The 16200-nt window shown below is 40.5% G+C and overlaps 1 long non-coding RNA gene across 1 annotated transcript; it reads right to left on the bottom strand.

Annotated features, from left to right (window-relative positions):
• Window positions 1-10147: 10147 nt before the first annotated feature.
• On the bottom strand, window positions 10148-14585 carry LOC121113192. The gene is made up of 2 exons (XR_005858880.1): window positions 14343-14585; window positions 10148-13533 (listed from the first exon to the last, which is right to left on the bottom strand). It is a non-coding gene; the product is annotated as an uncharacterized LOC121113192 (long non-coding RNA).
• Window positions 14586-16200: the final 1615 nt, after the last annotated feature.

Genomic DNA, 16200 nt, shown 5'->3' on the forward strand with positions numbered 1-16200 from the left:
AAGTTGATTGGATGGAGAGCTAAAAGCATGCATGAAATTTCTTCTTTTCTTGTTCTATCAACACAGGCCTCCTCTGGTCAGCAGAGGTCTGGATGCTGTCAGCCTTCCCTGTGCTGTCTGCACTGAACAAGTATGGAAGATGCTTCTGCCATGAAGTCGTTCATCTTGCATACAAACTCTGCTGATGAACAGGGCCTTCTGTGTGGCCACAATGTGACCAAGCAAATTTCTGTTAGTGGGTAGAGATTATTCTAGTGGCTTTGGCTTCTCAAATTGAAAGCAACTTGTTTGAGCAGCAATCTGTTTATTTAATCATTTGCCATACTGTATGCACAGCTATCAGGTGACAAAAATCCACCTTACTCTGTAAGATGAAACTAACATTTTGTAAATAATTTTTTCTTATCTTGCTCCATCTTTGAGGAATTAAATCCCCCGATATCAGTTCTTTTTCTCTCAAGGTTCCTCAGATGAAAACATGCTGCAGCTCTACAGTTTTCAAGTTTGTGCTTGTCTATCATTTATATTGTTTTTGTTTCAAGGCACCAAGTCAAACTCTGTCCTCGCTTACACTCATGTAACCACAGAGACTTCAGTGTGGCTGCAATCGAGGATAGAATCTGACCAATTGTGTTTGTTTTTAATGGGAATATACATGATTTAATGTTGCCTTATCCTTTATTTTAATCTCCCAGGGTAGTCTTAAGAATCAGATGTTGAATCTCAAGAGACTTCTCCCTTGTGAAATATTCTAAATATGTCAGAAAAAAATGTTTTGTCAGTTCCAGCTTGTTGTTTCACCCCAGCCAGCTGGCTGGGTAGTCTTAGCTGCTATACACTGCCATGCAGTCTGGGAGGTCGGAGCAAGGAGCATGTGGGCAGGATGGTGGGGTCATCTGCTACAGCAGATTGGATGGACTCCACATATTGTAGAAGACAGTGAATTTGGTCATCTGAAGGAAGAGAAGGATGCATGCCATTTGTCATTCAGGCCTTCATTTAACTAATCTAAGTAGAAAGAAGTTACTGTTAAGGCCTATACTCACCATCCTTGACTAGTCTCTGCCCTGTCATTCTACCAAAGGCATCAGAGTAAAAGGCTGAGAGACCTGGAACTGTTGAACCTGGAAAAGACTGAGAGGGGATCTTATCACTTCTCATAAATATCTAATGGGTGGGAGTCATGTGGATGAGGTCAGGCTCTTTTCAATGGTGCCCAGCAACTGAACAAGGGGAAATAGGCACAAACAGGAACAAAGGAAGTTGCATCTGAACAGGAGAAATAACTTTTTTACTTTGAAGGTGACAGAGAACAGGATGAGGCTGTCCAGAGGGGCTGTGGAGCCTCCTCTGGAGATATTCAAGATCCACCTGGATACTTTCATGTGCAACCTACTCTAGGGAATCTGCTTTTTTCTAAGGCTTGGACTAGATGATCTTCAGAGAACTCTTCCAGCCTCTACAATTCTGTGATTCTATGAGTTCTGCTGAACCTGTGAAGTTAAAGGAGCCGGCAGCTTTGCCTTGCCAACCTCCAGATCTAGTCATGCCTGCTGAAGAGCTCCACACTGACAAAAAAATCATCCATCAACATGGGCCCACCTGCTATATTTGTTAAGCATTCTTGAAAATAAAAAGAATAAGACAGTTAATATAATTTTTACTTTGCTTATCATTAAATTTAAAGAGCAATTGGGTTTTCTGTTTCCTTTTGCAAAACTGACCCAGAACCTGCAGATAGTCTGGAAAGTTGTCAGGTATTTCCAATGCACCAAGAAATTTCACAAGAAAAGTGGAGCTTTGTTTTGTAGATTATATATATTACAATAGCAAAGAGAAGACATCTAGCCATGGCCACAACATTTAAGAACATTCCTTAGCTGGAGATGACTTAGAGTCATGCAGTCTGAGGAAACATCAGGTTTTTTGTTCACATGCTGCTGTGAGGAAGAGGACCAGCGTGCTCCCAGCACTACAGGAATCCATTGAGGTGCTTAACAAGAGTGTCTGTTAAATCAACTAAAACAACTGTTTTGGGGATAGACAAACTCTTCCCTTAAAAACCATGGAGTTGTGAGCAGAAACTCGGTGTGCTAATGAATATTTTAAACTAAACCTTGTCTTCTGATACTAAGGTGTGATTGTTCCACTGAGGTTATATTTACACAGCACTTCAAATGGTCAGATCTGCATACTGCCCTTGTCTTGGGACATAGCCCTAAAGACCAAAATAATACTATAGATGCTTTAGTGCAAAATGAGCAGGGGAAACAACCAAAGCAAAAGAGCAGACAGAGAAAGCAATAGACAAAGAGACAAACGATACAAAGCAGAACCAGACTTAGACATGAGAGGTCAGCACACAAAATATTGTGAGGGGTGAGCATGAAAAAAGAAAATTCTTCCAAAGGAAGTTGTTACATAAATGGTTTCTGAGAAAGCTGCAGGGCTCCCTCATATGGGCTCCTCCTGCAATATATACCCTTGCTCACTTGCTTTTGGCTTTGGCACATAAAGACATGCAGTAACGGAGCAGTCATGAACCACAGTTTTTGTTGGGATATGATTATCTGTAGAAATTTTTATTCAACTATAATTTTAATGAAGGTTTGCCATAGAAATTATGAGGGTTTATTATAATTGAAAGTAGGTGTAGCAAACACAAATGGGCACAAATTTATTTTGACCTTACTTTACTGACCGTTGCTTCACTTAACAACAGATATACTCAAATGTCTTACAGAATTACAATCTACAAGAAGAACACATAGTCACAATAACAGAAAAAGAGAGGGAGAGATATACTGAACTGTGAATGCTATCAAAAGTGAAGCCATGATGTTGTAGCAGAGGAAAATAAATAATAAGTAATTTCAGTCAATATTTATTGACATTTTGATGGTTTCTTCTAAAATGAAAACCCTGCCTTGTAGATTATTAAAAGAAAAAAAGTTTTACAAAAAAAAAAAAAAAAAAAGCACTGTTCTGGGCCACTGGAATAAATGGCATATTTTGCGTATGTTTCTAAAAATTACAGTGCAATATTATTACAATTAATTTCAGTGGCCTGAAAAATTCAATATCTACCTTTTTGCTAGGGAACTGTTTCAGATTTTCTACTGTCCTCAGGTGGTCTCCTGACTTAGAGTTGTCACCATCAGTGTGGATGTCACCATCAGACCAAGAAAGAAAGAATGCTTCATTTTCTCATAGCAAATACTAGTGAGCAAGCTGGTTGTTTAATTTAGGCATGTTAATAAGTGTGTTTGGATATTCAAGAATAAGGAGGGCCCTCACTTTTTTAATCAAAGTAATGCTGTCTCATCCTTAGTGTAAATGAAACAGACCTCTTCCAGCTCTCTTCTTTCACATCCATAAGATGATTTTTGTATGGCTCTAGACATTTCCAGTCACTCTTAATCAAATGTAAGAATGTTATGTCTTAGCGTGTATTTTTAGGATGAGATTTATACTAGTCTCAACTGACTCTCAGCAGCCAAAGTCAGCTCCAAATCTAGGAGAGGACTGGAAGAAAGGATGTGAATGGTGAGCGTCCTCTGTGTGCCTGGGTCTCAGAGCAGGTCTCACAGGCAAACCCTGCCACCGGTCACTTCTTGCTGGCTGGCCTTTATTCAGGAAAGCTTCAGCCCTCATGACTGAAACAAAACATCCTCGAGGAACTTATGAATAAGTCCATTTGCTTCCTGCCTCAAACACTTCTAAAACATTAACCTGAAGCGTAAACGTTTCTGCCTTTCATTTCCTTGGGGATGACAGGAGAGAGAGACTGAGACTGATTGCAAAAGCTGTAGTGCTTGTCTGAAGTTTTTAGCCTGACTCTGGTCAGGCCCCAGGTGACCAGCTAATGAAAATAATTCAAACTTTACCAAAACAAGAGCCATTTATAATGTGGAAATTCTAGACAGACAGCTCCACAAAACCCTGGGAACAAACAGGGAGATAAATCTTTGCAAGAAAAAACACCCCTACCTTACTACTCACAAGGTCAATTCTAATTAGCATCATGGGGCACAGCCCCCACATGTGGCAGAAAATTAGTCAGTGTTAGCTTTTTTTTTTTAAATACATCCATACCTGTTTGCTTTTTCCTCTGGAGTGATGTGGTATGAGGAAACATTAGGCTTGGGAAATATTAGAGAGGATTTTCAAATCCATGTCTTTTAAATAAGAAAACTTTGGGATTATTCTTAAGAACAGTTTCTATAACCATAAACGAAAAAGGAAGAAAGAAACCCTGGCAAATGAGTAAGAAAATTCCTAATTTGAAATAAGCACAACTATGACATGAAGCAAGACACTAGACAGTGAGAGGAACATGCATGAAGGAGTGAATGGACTGAGGCTCTCCGGTAACAAAACAGGAAGCTTTCAGATGCCAAAAACCTCCCAGAATCAGAAAAGGGAAGAGGGCTTTCATACCACAGCACACAGGCCCGGCCAGTACGTCTGAAGCACAGCCTGATGTAGGTAGTGACTGGGAGCCATGGCACCCTGGGGAAGGTATCTATTTGGGCTGGTGTCTCCAGAATGGGAGTTCAGCAGCCACTCACTAAGATATCTATGAAGACGCTAATTACATTTCTGCTTCCTGTTGACACACAGCGATTGGGAAAGCGGCTTTTCAGTAATTCCTGCTTTCTGAGATGTTTTAGATATGTCCTAATTAAAAAGCTTGTAAAACTTATTAAATGTGTGATATCAAACTGTATCATAGAATCACATCATAGAATCATAGAATGGCCTGGGTTGAAAAGGACCACAATGATCATCTAGTTTCAACCCCCCTGCCATGGGCAGGGTCACCAACCACTAGACCAAGCTGCCCAGAGCCACATCCAGCCTGGCCTTGAATGCCTTCAGGGATGGGGCACCCACAACCTCCTTGGTCAACCTGTTCCAGTGCGTCACCACCCTCTGTGTGAAAAACTTCTTCCTAATATCTAACCTAAACCTCCCTTGTCTCAGTTTAAAACCATTCCCCCTTGTCCTATCACTATCCACCCTTGTAAACAGCCCTTCCCCCTCCTGTTTATATGTTTCCTTCAAGTATTGGAAGGCCACAATGAGGTCTCCCTGGAGCCTTCTTTTCTCTATCCTGATCCCATGTATTACAGACAACAATTCTATATTTTTATCTCAGTGTTGAGCCCCAGTGAAAGGTAGTACTTCTCAAGCTTGCTTTTTTCTAGGGTCAACATTTGAGCAAAAGTCTTGTCTTGCTATGTATGTGCTATCTGACTGAACAATGCATGCAAAGGAGACTATATAAAGTTTATGGAGAGAAACACTGTAAAGGCATTTCTTATTTCCAAAATAAGTGAAAGGGAAAAATATTATATATAGTCTAAAAGTAGCTCCATATTAAAGAAAAATCTCAGAGTATGGTTGCTCCCTTCAAGTTCTCACTGCTGGAAGAGAATTACCTGTGAAAGTGATGTAGGCTTCTCACTATGCATAAAATTCCTAAATGCCCATTGCTGTATCATGTTGCACAATGTGCAAGATTAGCAAGATACATTAATGCCTGCACTATCTCTTGAAAACAGTTTTCAAAACATCTGTGAAATTACTGATCGAAGTCAGGTCTGGGCTTTTGTGTCCAGGTGTCCATTATTTTGACAGGTCTCATTTCAGTGCGTTGTTAAAACTGCCATGAATTAGCAAAATGAAATGAAAATAGAAGTAAACCCCCTGGGAGTGTCCAATAGTGTGATTCTGCTGCTTTCTAGTTTCCCTCAGCACAGCTGTCAAGAAGACATCACAAGCACAGGAATTCAGGAAAAATATACCCAAAGTCTTTTGGTGTCTGTGCTTGAGGGAAGAAATATGTTAAACTTAAAAAAAATAATAATAATATTAAACTAGTCAGAAGAGTCTGGGGGAAATTTTGACAGTCTGTTACTTTTTCAGTATAAGATCTCTTATTTTTAAATGGCAAGATAACACATTAAATGTTTGTTTGTTAAATAGTACCAATGAACTCCAGCCACGAGTATTCTTTATGGGATGAGAATTCATATGAAATAACAAAAAATGGAAAAAAAAAAAAAAAAAAAGATCTATGAAGATCTATGAAGATCTATAGTTTGGTATACACTAGGCCACTAGTCGAGAAACGGTGGTAGAATGAGCATCATAAGATACGGCCTTCACTATCAGTGCCTAGTAACCAGCTTTCAAGTTTCAGAAATAAGCTCTAATGACCCCAACTTTGTATCAGTGAAATTGGCATCATTGCCAGGACTTTCCTGCAGAGAAAGATGCTGGTGCTGCAGTGGTTATAGGTGGGCTACATCTTGCTCTAGTAGAAGTGCTCATGTCTACCAGCTGAAAACCTCTGGGATGCTAGTGAGAGCAGTTGCCTTCCCAAGGGAAGCCCTGGCCTGGGCACCAGCAGTGGCCACATCCCCTCCTGCTTGGCTGAGTGATTATACAGCTTCTCTGATGAAATGTGTCAGCAGTTTTCATGGCTGGAGTGGGGCAAAGTGAAGGGTTATATCCCTTTACTGTTCATCTACAAGGACTGTCCTACCCAAAACACATCATATCCAGAGTTGTTTGGGAGTAACTTCAGCCCTTCCCTACCTGTTCCTGATGGAAGATACCTCCAGGATATCACATATATAAGCTTATCAAGTCCTTTTGATTACTAGATTGTCATCGTTGTAGTGATGGGCTGAAACAATAAAATTAATGGAGTCATTATTTCACTGTTACTGGCTAAGATGGAGCTGTGTTTGCTGAGAAGCTTTCTGAAAATATAACACTGTCTTGTTATTTTCTGAGCAACAATGCTTCAGAAGGAAATCAATACAGGCATAGAGTGGGTCTTCCACTAGCTCAGCAGTCTGGTAACTAGCTCAATTGTATAAACATTCCCTTAAAGAGTGTCTCTATGCCCCTGAGACCCTTTAGCCTGGTATCTCAGTTATAAGAAAATCCCATAATAGCAAGAGAAGGGAAAACTTGTGTCTATTTACCTATTCTGTTTATATCTTTTTCCTATTAAATCCTTTGAGAAAGAGGAAACATTTGCTTGGAAATTTTTATGGACACGCTAAAGGCTACCAATTTCCAGAAAACTGGCCTTTTCACAGACTATTTTTTGAAAGAAGGGTGACAGATAGGAACCGCATACAGCATTTGATTCCTTATGGCCAAGTCACTCTGTTGTGGTTTGAAATTCAAATTAAGGTACAAAAAGATATATTTAAATAACATTTAAAGTTTGGCTTTCTTTCAGATAAGCAAGCATGCTGTAGTTGAGTAAAGCTAAAAGATTTCCCTGTTCCCATGCACTGCAGGTTTTAAAGAATGAGCACCCTGACACTTTGTATAGGTCAAGCTAAGTGGTATCATAGGTTAAGTTCTTGCATTCAATCTAAATGTCCTCATGTTTGTGCTTTACAGACAGGTTTTGGACACTACTTGAAAAATTGACTACACCCGAACAAAGAGTGATCACTGCACAGGCCTCATCTGAGAGATTTCCCCCATTTTCTCTGCTTTCCCAAGTCAGAAAAATGCCATTTCAAAGTGGTAAGCAAACCATTAGGCACTTGGAAAGAATACCGACTTTAGGGCTGAAATGCTGCATGTCATGAAACATTTTTATTGAAAAACTAGTTACTGGTTTAGGAGTTAATGGCATGTGCAGGCTGACTGGGAAATAATGACACACTGTTGCTCCTTACAAAATCTGTCTTATAAGGCTAGTGATTTTTTTGTTTTTGTTTTTAATCACTATAGGAAAGGTTCATCATTCTTATTAACTTCGAGTGACTCAGGGCTTTCATTAATCACCTCCTAGGAGAGCTCTTGGTTGTGTGGGTTATGTGTCAGCTTTCCCTGCTCAGTGTGCTAGAACAGTCTTGAGCATTGTTTATGTTTGCCTCAGCATAATCACTTAGCAGATCTCTAATAGTGATATTGTTCAGACCCAGATGACCTGGGTAATGGTCATGTAATGTATGTAATCAGCTAAGCATCTATATATGGGTTCTTGATGTTGGAATTTAGCACAGGCTTTAATTGAATCAGAGTAAGAAAAATTCTCCAAGAGAAAGTTAAGAACCAGGACACAAACTGAACTGAGTCAGATTTTGCAAGTAACATTAGATGTAGTGGGTGTGCTCAAAAACTTTATCTTGGCTTTTCAGATTTCAAAGAATTTCAAGATTTCCCCTATTTTTACAAGAAGCAATTCTGCTACTTGCCAATTCTCCCTCTCAGCTCTGAAGGAAACAGTTTATGTGCAATTGGTGCTGGAGCAAACAAAAGACTTTCATAGTTTATCCACTCTAAGAGCTCTGGTGTTAACATTTTTAATCCCTTAGTTGCTTTTCATCTCAGGTAGGGAACTGCTCTCATCAGCGCTGTCAGCAGATTTATCTCATGTGTACCACAAAGCACGCAGCTGAATTGTCAGGGTTGTTTGTGTCTCCTGTATAGAGGAAACCACATTTCTTCCTGAGGGAATGTGTATGTCGGGTGGGCCACATGGTACCTCTTTCTTTCCCACATCACACCTACAGAGGGTGGGCAAGTAGTTTTTGTTGCTTTCTGGCAGTTAAAGGGGGAAAAAGAATCTCTGATTGAACAAAAAGTGACAGTTTTTTGCAATTCCAAGAAAACAAATTTGATTTCTAAGCAAACTGGTTACATTTGACTTATTTTCCAGGCATTCTTAAGGAAAAAAAAAAAAAAAAAAAAGGGAATTTGGCAACAAGAGATTAGAAGATGTAAGTGCTACACATGGAAAAAGAAGAGCAATCTCCTCATTGATTAAGTCTTACTAATCAGGGCATTCACCCATGATAGTGGAAAGACACATTCCTTTTTCCACCTGCATGGGGCAGAGACATGACCCTCAATGATGTGATGGCCTTCACCACCAGGCTGTAGGGACCCTATCACTTCATAGATAATGGCCAGAGAATATACCTGCTCCCTTTGAAAGCAATTTAAATAAATAAAAGCTAAACTCTATTTCCACATGAGCACTAATACTGATACTGTTTTATGTTCTTCCATTTTGTAAATTTGCCTTTATTTTCCAGAGAACAATTTTCTATAGAACAAGATTTTAAACTCAAAGAGATCTAGATTAGATGTTAGGAGGAAATTTTTCACTTGAGGCGGTGAGGCACTGCAACAAATTGCCCGGAGAAGCTGTGGATGCCACATCTCTAGAGGCATTCAAGACCAGGCTGGATGAGGCCCTGGGCAACCTAATCTAGCGCATGATTTAGTGGCTGGGACCCTGCCTACAATGGAGGGTTGGAGCTAGATGATCTTTAAGATCCCTTCCAACCCAAGCCATTCTATATTCTACGATGCACTGTCCTTTCATCTCCCATAGGAGATGTAAGATGAACTCATTCAATGGAGTGAGCAAGATGTGACATGCTCAGCACTAAGGTTCAGGTTTTCAGAGGAGCATCTGTGTGCACCCTCATGTCTAACACTTCACCTGGACATAAGATAGTTCTACACAATGTTATTTCACATGCAGTTCTGTGGAAGACTGCTTTGGGTTATATATGCCACTGAGAACATTTTTAAATGGGCCTAAATATTTCAATCTATGTCTTATACATATCTTAACATTGCTGATATTAGTTTCTTGAGTATTTTGCTGAGTGTTTTTGTGATGTTGAAAGTGGCTCTTTGAGTGTTTTCAAAATCTGCTATGAGAGCATTTGATGGGAAATACCCAGGCATATAGAGACCTCGTTTAAATGTAACCCAGTCCTTAGAGAGAGGAAGATGTGGCCTGCATTGAGGTTAATGAACTGACTGGCAGAGAAATGTATTTTAACCCATGTGAACTCAGGGAAGATTATGCCCCTGAAGGCTGACTCTGAAGAAATTCCCATATCTCCCATTGAAAATGTTCCCACCTTCTGCTTTTCAACAGAAAGAATGTCAGAAAGGCCTTTTAGGCTAAAGAGTTAAATTGTTATTTCTACAATCCCAGCTAAAAATGCCTCATCGCACTATTTCAGCTAGTAATATTGCCACATTATTTGTTTTTGAGTTTCTTCCAATAGAAATACCACAAAAATGCCATTTCTTTGGGGTATTTAAACTATGAAATTCTTACAAATTGTATATATCAACATAGTTCAAATTGGTACCAAGGATTTTTATTTTTTTAAACATTACCAAAGATTTGTAGTATGTCTTTCCTTTCCATTTTGAGAAAACATCATGAGGTTAGAGCTCCTGCTGGGCATAAACTGTCACCAGAAGAGGGTGAAGAAAAAATAATTACTGAAAAAAAGGTATAAAACATAGTATTTGCCTAAAAAAAGAAAATAAAAATCCTATCTTTCCTAGAGAGCGAGATTAGCTAATGCATTTAAGCTTGACAGACAGTTAAATAGATATCTTCCTGGTTCATTTATTTGTATTCATAGTTATATAACTCCTGCAAACTCTGTTGCCATGATGGGAACTGGTAGGAAAATCTTTTGGTAGGATATCTTCTAATTTAGAAATATTTGGTTATGTGAATGAAGAAATATTTCCTCCATGTCTTTGTTAGCCTTTTCATTTTACTCCTTTGAGAGATCCAAAGACTGTCTGCAAAGCATTACCGTGGTGACTCCAAAATTCAGAAGGAATCTAGATAAGGTGAGAAATCTTACAGACAAATATATGGAGAGTCACTCTGTGAGAATTCAAGCCCATGACAGTTTCTTTGGGCAAGATGCATATCACAGTTGTGTCATGTTACGAGTATTGCCAGTGTGCAGTCTCAGAGATTCACTGGGTGGTGAAGATGGCCAAAAGTAGGTTTGGGGAGCAGTAATAGTGGCTTGTAAGAAAGCTAAATGATTTTGAAAGAAGTTGGCTGGTGTGTGTGAAATCGGAGGAGAGAAGGATGACACCAAGTTGGGAGGTGGTGTCAATCTGCCTGAGGGTAGGGAGGCCCTTCAGAGGGATCTAGATAAGATGGATCACTGGATCAATGTGAATGGGATGAGGTTCAACAAGGCCAAGTGCCAGGTCTTGCACTTTGGCCACAATAACCCCATGCAGCACTACAGGCTTGGGGCTGAGTGGCTAGACGACTGTGAAGAGGAAAGGGACCTGGGGGTGTTGGTTGATGCTCAGCTGAACATGAGCCGACAGTGCCCAGGTGGCCAAGAGGGCCAACAGCATCCTGGCCTGCATTAGAAATAGTGTGGCCAGCAGGAGCAGGGAGGTAATCATCCCCCTGTACTCAGCACTGGTGAGGCTGCATCCTGAGTACTGTGTTCAGTTTTGGGCCCCTCACTACAAGAAAGACATTGAGGCCCTGGAATGTGTCCAGAGAAGGGCAACGAAACTGGTGAGGGGTCTGGAGCACAAGTCTTATGAGGAGCAGCTGAGGGAGCTGGGATTGTTCAGTCTGGAGAAGAGGAGGCTCAGGGGAGACTTCATTGCACTCTACAGCTTCCTGAAGGGACGTTGTGATGAGGAGAGGTTTGGCCTCTTCTCCCAGGCAACAAACAGGACCCAAGGAAAAGGCCACAAGTTATACCAGAGGAGATTTAGATTAGACATAAGGAAAAACTTTTTCTCTCAGAGGGTGGTCAGGCACTAGAATGGCCTGCCCAGGGAGCTGGTGAAGTTGCCGTCCCTGGCAGTGTTCTAGAGGTGTCTGGACGAGGAGCTACAAGATATGGTTTAGTAGCTTTTGGTAGCAAGGGGAATGAGAGGATGGTTGGACTAGATGTTCTTATAGGTCCTTTCCAACCTTAAGATTCTATGACTCCATGATTCTATGATAAGGATGGATCAGATGGTGTGTAATGCCAAGCTACTTTCTTGTTAGGAGTTTGCTCTGATGCTCCTAAGATGTGTTGAAAAAATCTGGAATATAAATTTCCTCCATCTTATGAAAATCAAATGTGGAGCTGAGTACCAGATTCTGTTCTTCCAGTCTGAGAAAACTTGGGTTAAATGGGGAATGACCAACCTCACACTGCTTGCCACAAGTGGTCAAACTGGACCACGAGGCTGAACTGGCTCCCCATTCTTCCCGTGCTGCCTTTCAATCTAACTCCTGCTACCTCTAAGTAGTAAAAGTAATAACTGTCTTTGCATATAGATTAAGAAGATATTTTTATACTTGAGTTTATTAAACACATTTCCATTTTGCATCCAACACTTTAATAACTCATCTTAGCACTACCACTGTCTTTGATTTTCTTTCAGTTCCCTTGTGTTGCTCATTTAAAGAACATGGTTCTACAGTATCTCAGGGGAGCAGTCTGGGGTGGCCAAGGCTGAAAAAGTATCTGTCTGAGAAGTGTACCAAAGCAAGGATGACTGCAACCTAACAATCTAGGAGTTTGAAAGCAATTCCCAGTTTAAGAACCAGGATAGGCCCCAGTTTAGTACTGCGAAACACAGATGTCGAGCAGAGGTTCACCCTCCTCTTACTCAGACTGCTCCTTCAGTGCTGTGGCTCCAAAGAGCAGTCATCACATCATGCACAGATGCACAGGCTGTTAGAAATGGACCTGCAGAATGACCACAGAAACAAGCAATATGTAGGTAGGCCCTTTCACTCTGGCAAAAAAAAAAAAAAAAAAGGCTTTTTTCAATACTATTTGGCCCTCCTCTGAGCTGTTGAGTAACTGGGTTAGACTTTTTTGTTTGTTTGCTTTAAACAAAATGGCATTGTTATTGTGCAATAGCATTGTTCTGGGTTGCAGACAGCTTTTGCAGGCTGTCTGCAGCTTTGTATTTATAAAGTATTTGTGTTTTTAAAACAAAGGTCAGTGATCATGCTATCAGGTCATTACTGTATCTGTGTCATTGTGGGATCAGAGTCTGCCGATAACTGGGTCACCAACTCCCCTTTGCTCACACCAGCAGCTCTAGTGCAGCCATCTGCAGGGCTGAGGCCTTACTGCAGGTGAGCTGAGGCCTCTCTGTCTCAGCCACTGTGCAGATCAAGGTTTCCTTCCCCAGGTGTTCCCTGTCCAGACAGGCAATGGAGCTTGATTTAGTGCTGCTAGTAATCAGTGCCTGCAGATGAATTAAAAACAGGACCGTAAATCTTGACATGCTCTTTCATCCGCGACATTTTGGTTCTTAACATCAAAATAGATTGACATTCCTCTACCACATGGCAGGGTTGGGTCTTGTTTTTTGTTGAAATTGAAGACTCCAGCCACAGCCTCATGTTGTAACAGTATAGCATGTGGGAAGAGGCTGAGTGACGTGTTGAATAGAGTGCTGGCTTTGTTCCTCTGGGATCCAGGTTTTCAGTTGAATCTCAAGTCCTGTGTTAAATGAGTAGTCTCTGCTTCATTCCTGGGGGAACAGCAGTCTGCTTTAGAAAACCACGGTGAATATCCAGCAGTCAGTAGCTGAAAGCCAGGAATTAGATTCTCAGAGCAATTTAAATGTCTTCCTCCAGACAGAGGATCCCTCCTGCTTCTCCAGGCTCAGGTCAGAAGCCCCCTGATGGGCATCTTGTCCACGGTGAAGCCAAGGACACTTCTGAGAGAGCTAGTCTCAACAACAACAAAAAGTGGAGTTAAGTCTCTGATTGGTGCCTTCTTGTAGCAGGAATATAATTCTCCTGCTCGAGTTTGCTAACGCTCTTTCCAGATGGCACTAATATTATTCACAAATGAACTAAAAAACCCTTTGGTCCAAAAAAGCCTTTTCAGAGCACCTCCTTCTTCAAAAGCCGTTGGACATGTAAACCCTGGAATGTCTTGCACTCCTGGGTTTAGTTCAAAAAATCCCAAACAGATCCAGCTGTAGTGCCCTGTGAATATTAGAGCTTGTTTTTGTGAAGGGAAATTGGCCCACAACTGATACCAGAATCTGATGATCAATTTGTCTATTCATTTTAAATGAACAGAATTCCAGGAAAGAGACTGTGGAGCCATATTTGTGCCTATGGCTCTGACACAAGTGCAAGCATTCTCAAGAGACTGCAGGAATCCAGTGATGTAGAAGAGAGGAGCCCAAGATTAGGTGCTGGAGCTAAGCTCTGCAGAAGAGCAACCATGTTCAATGCTGTGTGCTGGTTGTTAGCTAGCTAGCTCACAATACCACCACTTTAAGGTACAAACACAATGTATAGTATGGAAATTATGGAATGGAATAATAAACACTGGGGGAAGTATGATAAGACACAATTTTCATTAGCATATGAGATGAATACTAAAAAGGCTACTCAGGTCATATGAGCTTTATTGCATGCTCACTCACTGACCATTTTTCATTGTTCTAAGAACAGCTAAGAAATGGCACATGACCCAATCTTGCTGTTTAACTATGAAATATTTCAATGCCAATAGACTTACTCAGCCTTCATGAAAATCTGTGTGTAGCCCAGTGCTGTCCAAACGTTGACAACTCAGCACATAGTTCTTAACAGTAAGCTGGATCCCACAACATGCAGTATCTGTTGAACATTGACCAGCGAGGCTGTATTGCTTCTGGGAAAAGGCTAGAAGAAACAAGAGGCACCAAGGCTGTAATTCAAGGCTGTAATAGGAATGCAGATGTCCATGTATGCTGCACAAAGCAGTGATATGCAAAGGGCTTTATCCATCCTATTAGGATGGATAAAGAGTGGCAAGATGAAATTGTCCAAGGACATAGAAACATATCTTCCATGTCCAAGTTTGCATCTCTTCATGTGGCTATATAGACATGCATGTTTGTCTGGAGGCTCCTTACACAAGAATCTTTACACAGCTCTGTGCCACATCACACTAATGTACCCAAGAAGGCTCTATTTCTGTGAAGGGAAGTAAAAATGAAATGAGTACTTTCCTTTAAACTGATGTTTTGACTTTTGAATAGGCCTGAGTGACTTGATAAACGCTGCTTGTAGCCAAATACATACAAAGCAGTTGTATGAAATTCTGTGGTGTAACAGAAGGTAACAGCCTCTTTTTTCCTTACCATCAGTGAAATTTAGTTCATCTTTCATGTAACAACTCTTACACCATCATATCTGTTCTCTTCTTTCCTTCAGCTCCTCCTTTCCTCCCTCCCTCCCTGATGACCTGTCTCAAACCTTTAGTGCAGTCTTCCAGGTCTCACCACTCAGCAACACCAGCACCCCAGTCACCTGAAATATCTGTGCTCAAAGCTTCAATTCCCTATTATTCTTCATTGTATACACTAGAAAGAACTGTCTCAATTAATAATGCTTTAGATTAAAACTTACCTAGGCTTTCAGCCACTTAAGAGTTGTCAAGCGTTGTACTTACAGTTGTAAGAAAGGCCAGATTGGAGTGTTAACAATTGCTTTTTTTTTTTTTTTTTCCCCCAGAACACTCATTTGTTATTAACCTCTCAGCTAAAAGTGTGATGACTGGAGTGTTACTTCAGGGAGATTGATAAGAGTGCTATGTCTCAGCAAAGGGGAGGGGTCAGTAACTTAGAGCTATTTGTTTTAGATAAGCAATTAGGCCAATGTTATCAAGTTTGTGAGGGGAAAAGAAAAGGCATTTAATTCAGATACTTCATTAGGCACTTCAGTGGATTATCAGAAACATGTAGGCCAATTTAGCTGTTGTCTCTCCTGTGTACATGTCCAGGTTTGAAAATCTTTGACTTCGTTTTCCATAACAGAAACCGAACTGACAAATTACCAAATACTAAATACGTAGGAAAGAAGAAAGACTGTTTAAGAAAAAGGTAGATGTAACAGAGCAACTGTACATAGTTATCAGCTACTGCTAAGAGACATGCACACCTGTAGCATCCTTGAAATCATATCAAGCAGCAATGCTTGAACAAAAGACCAGAGAGTCCTGTGTTTAAGATAATAATTACAAGGAGAACTGGGTGGGCAGCATGCTGTGGTCCTAATTGTATCTAAATACAAAGCTAGGTGTTTTAAAGCTGCTCTTTAAATCAAAGCATATTCCCCTTTCATTACTGGACCTTCAAAGCAGAGTGAATTCATAGAAAACTTTAGGACTTTAAAGTCCTTTCCTATACATTAAATCATCAAAGAGTTTTCTGCATATATCTTGGACTGGCTGATGGCCAGTCGGAAGAGACAGGACTAATTCATGGTATCTGCTTAGTGTTCCCATGGCAAAAGAAAGCATCTTGGATTGGAATCAATCTACATAGGTTGCTCTGAAAGTAATTGCTCGTATTTATTTGTATGGATAATACAACAGATACGAAGAACACAAC

The sequence above is a fragment of the Gallus gallus genome, chromosome 3 (genome assembly GCF_016699485.2).
Source record: "Gallus gallus isolate bGalGal1 chromosome 3, bGalGal1.mat.broiler.GRCg7b, whole genome shotgun sequence".
Classification (NCBI taxonomy): Eukaryota; Metazoa; Chordata; class Aves; order Galliformes; family Phasianidae; genus Gallus; species Gallus gallus.